The following is a 6321-nucleotide window of genomic DNA, read 5'->3' on the forward strand; positions in this document are numbered from 1 at the left end:
GTAATTTTTAAAATTTTTTTTAGAGATGGTGTTTTGCTATGTTGCCCAGGCTGGTCTGGAACTGCTGGTCTCAAGTGATCCTCCTGCCTTGGCCTACCAATGTGCTGGGATTACAGATGTGAGCCACTGCGCTTGGCCTATAATTGTATATATTTATGGATACAAAGTGATATTATATGTATACAATGTAGAATAATTAACTCAAACTAATTAACACATCCATCACCTCAAATACTTTTTTTGTGGTGAGAACATTTGAAATATACAATACTGTACATTATTATTAACTATAGTCACTACGCTGTGCACTAGTTCTCAAAAATCTTATTTCTCCTAAGGGAAACTTTGTGCCCTTTGACCAGCAACTCTCTGTGTCCCCCACTCCCCGTGGATTGGATTGTTAGTCAAGAATAGAGTGAGGAAGGAGAACGTGTCAAAATACGATCATGTAACAAAACGTCTTCAGCTTCCAGTACTTAGTGTTTCTGCTCTTTGTTTTGGTTTCACAATTTGTTTTACTTGATTAACTTATTAAAATGTAGTGAATATTTATTTATTTATTTAGAGACAGAGTCTTGCTCTGTCGCCCGGGTTGGAGTGCAGTGGTGCAATCTCGGCTCACTGCAATCTCCGCCTCCTGGGTTCAATATATTTGTTATTATAAGTCACCTCTTCCTAGTCCTTTCTCCCAAGAACTAATTCCTCCCTGGTGTCCCACAGTAACGTGAAGACAAGGGCAACCTGGTTGCAGATCTTAGGTGGCTTCATTAATTTCTGACATGTGGCAGGCTGGGGGGACGGGTATGTGATTTCTCAAGCCCAGGCCAAAGGAATAGACGGAGAAACCTATAACCCACTTATGGCTAAGTTCTCATTCATATGCAAATACCTTTTCCAGCATCCTCCCCGTTCTGTGCCTCCTCATTGCCCCAACAGCATCTTGCGCTCTATGGGGCCGCTGCCACCCTGCGTTTGAATGTGTTGCTTAAATCAGGGATTGTGACCTGGCAGCTCAGGAGCTGAATCCATCCTGCAGATGCATTTTGCTTTGTTTGGGCTCAAAACAACATTTTATATTAAAAATCTGAATTATTTGCCGGCATTCAAACTTGCAGTTTCATGTAACAACTCAGATTCCCAGCTCCTTTGGGAAACTGGAAAGTTCTGGTTAATAGTGGGGCAGTGATTTTAATGACCTGCTGACATGAGCAGAGGTTGGGGGACTTACTCCTTCCTGTAAAATGTCTAGGGAGATTTCAGCTTGCAACGCTGTCCCCTACCTGGTCCAGTAAACACCAACATTCCAGAAATGCTCAAGGACCCATTGGGAAAAGACAAAGGATTCAGGTCTAAGCACCACACTCTGGCAGGTGGCAGGATAATTTATTGATATAAAAGTTTTTGGAGAAAAAGGTGGGTGGGGAGGCCGAGGTGGGTGGATAACTTGAGGCCAGGAGTTTGAGACCAGCCTGGTGAAATCCTGTCTCTACTAAAAATACAAAAACTAGCTGGGCATGATGGTACATGCCTATAGTCCCAGCTACTTGGGAGGCTGAGTCAGGAAAATCACTTTAACCTGGGAAATGGAGGCTGCACTGAGCCAAGATCATGCCACTGCACTCCAGCCTGGGCAACAGAGTAAGACTCCGTCTCAAAAAAAAAAAAAAAAAAAAAGTGTTTTGCCTCTCTACATATTTCCCAACTGTAAGCAATTTGGCAGGCTTTGTGCTTCCTTTCCTACAGGATTTCAGTGGGGCAGAGAGCAAAGCAGCCTGAGAATGAGGCTGGTCTGTACTGAAAACCTAAGGCCACTAGGAGATTATAGGCTGTCCTGGAAAAGGAGAGGAAAAGGGAAACAGCCTTGCAGAGGTGGTGAAATGAGGGGTCTCACCCTGCCTAAGAAGGTCTGAGGCCCCTCAAGCGCCACAAGGCCATCCACTACTTAATGATAGCCTCCTGAAAGGGACCACACGGCAGAGTGGCCAGGAGAGGCAGGACTCTACCCCTAGAACTCCAGCACCAGCAAAGACTCCATATCTCCCCTGCTGGGCTTCAAGGGACATGCTAATTTGATGTCAGCCATGGCCACAGTTGACCTTCCCTCCTAAGCCTTGGGGATTGTGACACAGCCTTGGAAGAATGAGGAGCCCTCTGCCAGGTGTAGTGGCTCACGCCTATAATCCCAGCACTTTGGAAGGCTGAGGCAGACGGATTGCTTGAGGTCAGGAGTTCGAGACCAGCCTGGACAATATGGCAAAACCCCGTTTCTACTAAACATACAAAAATTAGCTGGGCCTGGTAGTGGGCGTCTGTAATCTCAGCTACTTGGGAGGCTGAGGCAGGAGAATCACTTGAACCTGGCAGGCGGAGGTCATGGCGAGCCGAGATTGTACCATTGCACTCCAACCTGGGCAACAGAGTGAGACTCTGTCCAAAAAAAAAAAAAAAAAAAAAAAAAAAAAAGAATGAGGAGTCCTCAAAACTGGCTGAGAAGAAAAGGAATAAAGAACTGACCCATGCTATGACATGTGACCCTTGAAAACATTATGCTCAGTGACAGAAGCCAGTCTCAGGAGACCATGAATTGTACAATTCCATTTATATAAGATGTCCAATATAGGCAAATTCATAGAGACAGAAAGTAGGTTAGTGGTTACTTATAAGTAGTAAATGAAAAATAGTAATACAGAAAAAGGAAAGAAAGTAGATTAGTGGTTGCCAGGGGCCGGGGGTGAGGTGAAATGGAGAGGGGCTGATTGGCGGGCGCAGGATTTCCTTATGGGATGTGAGCATGTTCTGGAATCAGACAGTGGTGAGGGTTGTGAATATACTAAAAGTCTGAATTGTGGGCTTTAAAATGGTTAAAATAGTGAATTTTATGTTATTTAGATTTTAGTTCAATAAATTTTAAAGAAATCTTTGACGGAATTTTCTTTTCTTTTTTTTCTTTTTTTGACACGGAGTCTCATCCACTCTGTTGCCCAGGCTGGAGTGCAGTGGCAAGATCTCCGCTCACTGCAACCTCTGCCTCCCAGGTTCAAGCAATTCTTCTGCCTCAGACTCCTGAGTAGCTGGGACTACTGGCGTGCGCCACTACACCCAGTTAATTTTTGTATTTTCAGTAGAGATGGGATTTCACCATGTTGGCCAGGCTGGTATCGAACTCCTGGGCTCAAGTGATCCACCTGCCTCAGCCTCCCGAAGTGCTGGGATTACAGGCATGAGCCATTGCACCCAGCCTGGTGGAATTTTCTACCCCCATAATGGGATGGTGACCTGAAGTTACAATTCAGTTGACTTAAAAGAAGGAAAGAATATGTCATTATTTTTTTCAACCTCTGAATTTGTGGGCCAGGAGTCACGCCTATTCCATAACTCTAAGAAAAGGAGATGGAGTCAATATCCTGAGACACAGGGGAAGGCAGGACAGAGCCATTCAGAGATGGGGACATACACTTTGTTAGACAGTAGTAAACAAACAAACAAACAAACAAAAACCCTGCCCAGAAGACCAAGGGAAGACTGGTGCTGGCCAGGCTGCATTTGAAATCTTCCCAGACCTCTACTTAAACTCACTCTAAGTCTGATCAAGTTTCCTGTTGGGCCTCCTTGACAGCACGTGGAAGTTCACATGCTGGGGTTCCCTGGGGAATTGTAGGTGTCCACTGTAAGCGTCTATAAATCTGAGGGAGTTTGAAAGCAGACAAGTTACTACTTGCTACACCCTTGTGGGACAAAACTGGGTCCCGAGAGGTAAGCAGTACATCCCCTGCTTGCTCCTGGGAGTTCAGCTGGTGCAGCCTGTCACCCAAGCTCCTCAAGGAGGGCCGTCTTAGAAACTCTACAGTCGCTCAGGGATAGAGGGCAGGTGTTTTTTTTTTTTTTTTTTTTTCCTGACGGAGTCTTGCTCTATCGCCCAGGCTGGAATGCAGTGGCACGATCTCCACTCACTGCAAGCTCTGCCTCCTGGGTTCACACCATTCTCCTGCCTCAGCCTCCCAAGTAGCTGGGACTACAGGCGCCCGCCACTATGTCCAGCTAATTTTTTATATTTTTAGTAGAGACGGAGTTTCACCATGTTAGCCAGGATGGTCTTGATCTCCTGACCTCGTCATCTGCCTGTCTCGGCCTCCCAAAGTGCTGGGATTACAGGCGTGAGCCACCGACCCCGGCCTAGGACAGGGGGTCTTGATGGGTTTTATCTCAATTGTGGTGTCTATTTTCATGAGCACCTTTTTCTTGAGGAAGCAGACCCTTTCACAGCCCTAAGGGTCATTATCTTTTGGGTTCTCCCCAAAACAGACCCTGACACAAGGATTTCAGTGCAAGTAATTTATTTGGGGAGTGATCCCAGAAAGCATCAGGAGGGGAGCAGGGAAGTTGACAAGGGCACGCAGGGACTCTGGGAGGCTTAGATCCTGCTTCCGATAGGTCCTGGATATTGTGATTGACTGGGAAGTTCCTAAGGTCAGCTCCACTGCCAATGCGTTGGTATCACGCCTTTGTTACTCCTTTTTATGTCAATGGTTTATTTCAAGAGTTTCTTTGCTGATCTGCTCCCAAACTGCTTTGTACCTGGTACCAAAGTTAATTTTCCTAAAGCATGGTGTGACCATGACCTTTCTTTGCTCAAACATCTTTGATGCTTCCTTGTGCCTATGTGAAGTCTGAAGCTTTGGGCCTGGTGTTCCAATGGGGCGCTGCCCTAGGAACAGGGGATATAGCAGTGCCTCTGCCCTCATGCCACAGCTGGCCATCTGGTTGGGGATCAAGCAATGACAGTAGGATGTGTCAAGTGCTATGGGAAGAGAGGTGGAGAGTGTTCCAAAGGCCCAAAGGACAGGTGCCACAGTCTGGGATCACAGGAGGCTTAGGAGGCAGGGATTGCTGGTCATGCACATTTTCCATTCTCCCCTTCTTCCTGTCAAAATCTCTGCATTATTGAGCGTGGCAATGGCTTTAGCTAATTGCCCCTGTACTCCACAGACTTACTTGGGATAGAAGTGGCCAGTGGAAGGTAAGTGGAAATCACTGGGGGTTCCAGAAAAACTCTTTAAAGGAGTCTGATTCAACAAGAGGCATGCCCTTTTCCCCTTGGTTTTTCCTACTTTCTGTAATCTGGTGTGCAGGTGTGATGGCTGGAACCACAATGGCCACAGTGAGACCATGAGGGAATCCTGAAGATGTAGGGTATATACTAAGGATGATGGTGAGCAGAAAGAGAGAAAGAGCTGGGGTCCCTGATGGTCTTGGAGCTCTCAATCCAGCCCTGGGCTGATCACCTCTAGACTTCTTTCAGGTAAAAAACAAAACAAAACAAAACAAAGCAAAACAAAACAAACAAAAAACCCTTCTTTCTAATTAAACTCTTCCTGGGGTTTTCTGTTGTAGTCTGCTGAACCTAATCTGAATGAATGCAGTATCCTAGAGACTGTGCAATCAGAAGCATTAGCAGAAATTTGGTAGGCAAACTAGGGTGCATGGGGGCTACAAGGAGGGTTAGAAGGACCAAGGAGGAGATGGGTTCCAGGCAGAGGGAAGAGTGTTCAAAGGCCCAGAGGAAAGAGTCAGAATAGTTGGGTGTGTCTGGGGCTGGCAGAGAAGGGGTGGGAGGAGAGGAAGCCTTAGGTAGGAGCAGGACTTCGACCATGAGGGACCTTCAGGCCTTGTAAAAAGATGGCCTTAACCCACAGGTAAAGGGACCCCTGAAGGAGTGGTGAGTTTGCACTTTAGGGAGATGCTGCGGGTGCTGAGTGGGAGGGGCTGGAAAGGAAGGAGCAAGAGTGGAGGCTGGGAGACCCCTTAGAAGGCTGCTGCTGTGGTCGGGCAAGAGAAGGCATTGGCTTGTACTTGGCCAGTGGCTAGAGGGATGGAGTGCAATGGGCAGACTAAGAGTTTAAAACGGGCCGGGCACGGCAGCTCACATCTGCAATCCTAGAACTTTGGGAGACCCAGGTGGGAGGATCGCTTGAGCCTGGGAGGCCGAGGCTGCAGTGAGCCGTGATTTTGACGCTGCACTCCAGCCTGGGCTACAGAGCGAGACCCTGTCTCAAAAAATAAAAATAAAAATATTTAAAAGGGAGAATTCACGAGAGTCAGTGGCCTATTGGATTTGGGGGAGGGAGCAGGAGGAGCTGCGGATGAAGAACTGTAGATTGAGAGAGGAACCAGAGGTGGGACTGAGAATGGTGGAGGGGAAAGAGGATCAGGGCTGGAGGCGTAGGGCCTCGGGCGACGCGAGGTCAGCTGAGGCAAGGGGCCAGTGAAGACTCCGGAGTCAGACACCCGCCAAGCACATACCTGCCTGGCGCTGCCTTCGGA

Source organism: Macaca fascicularis, chromosome 3 (genome assembly GCF_037993035.2).
Source record: "Macaca fascicularis isolate 582-1 chromosome 3, T2T-MFA8v1.1".
Lineage (NCBI taxonomy): Eukaryota > Metazoa > Chordata > Mammalia > Primates > Cercopithecidae > Macaca > Macaca fascicularis.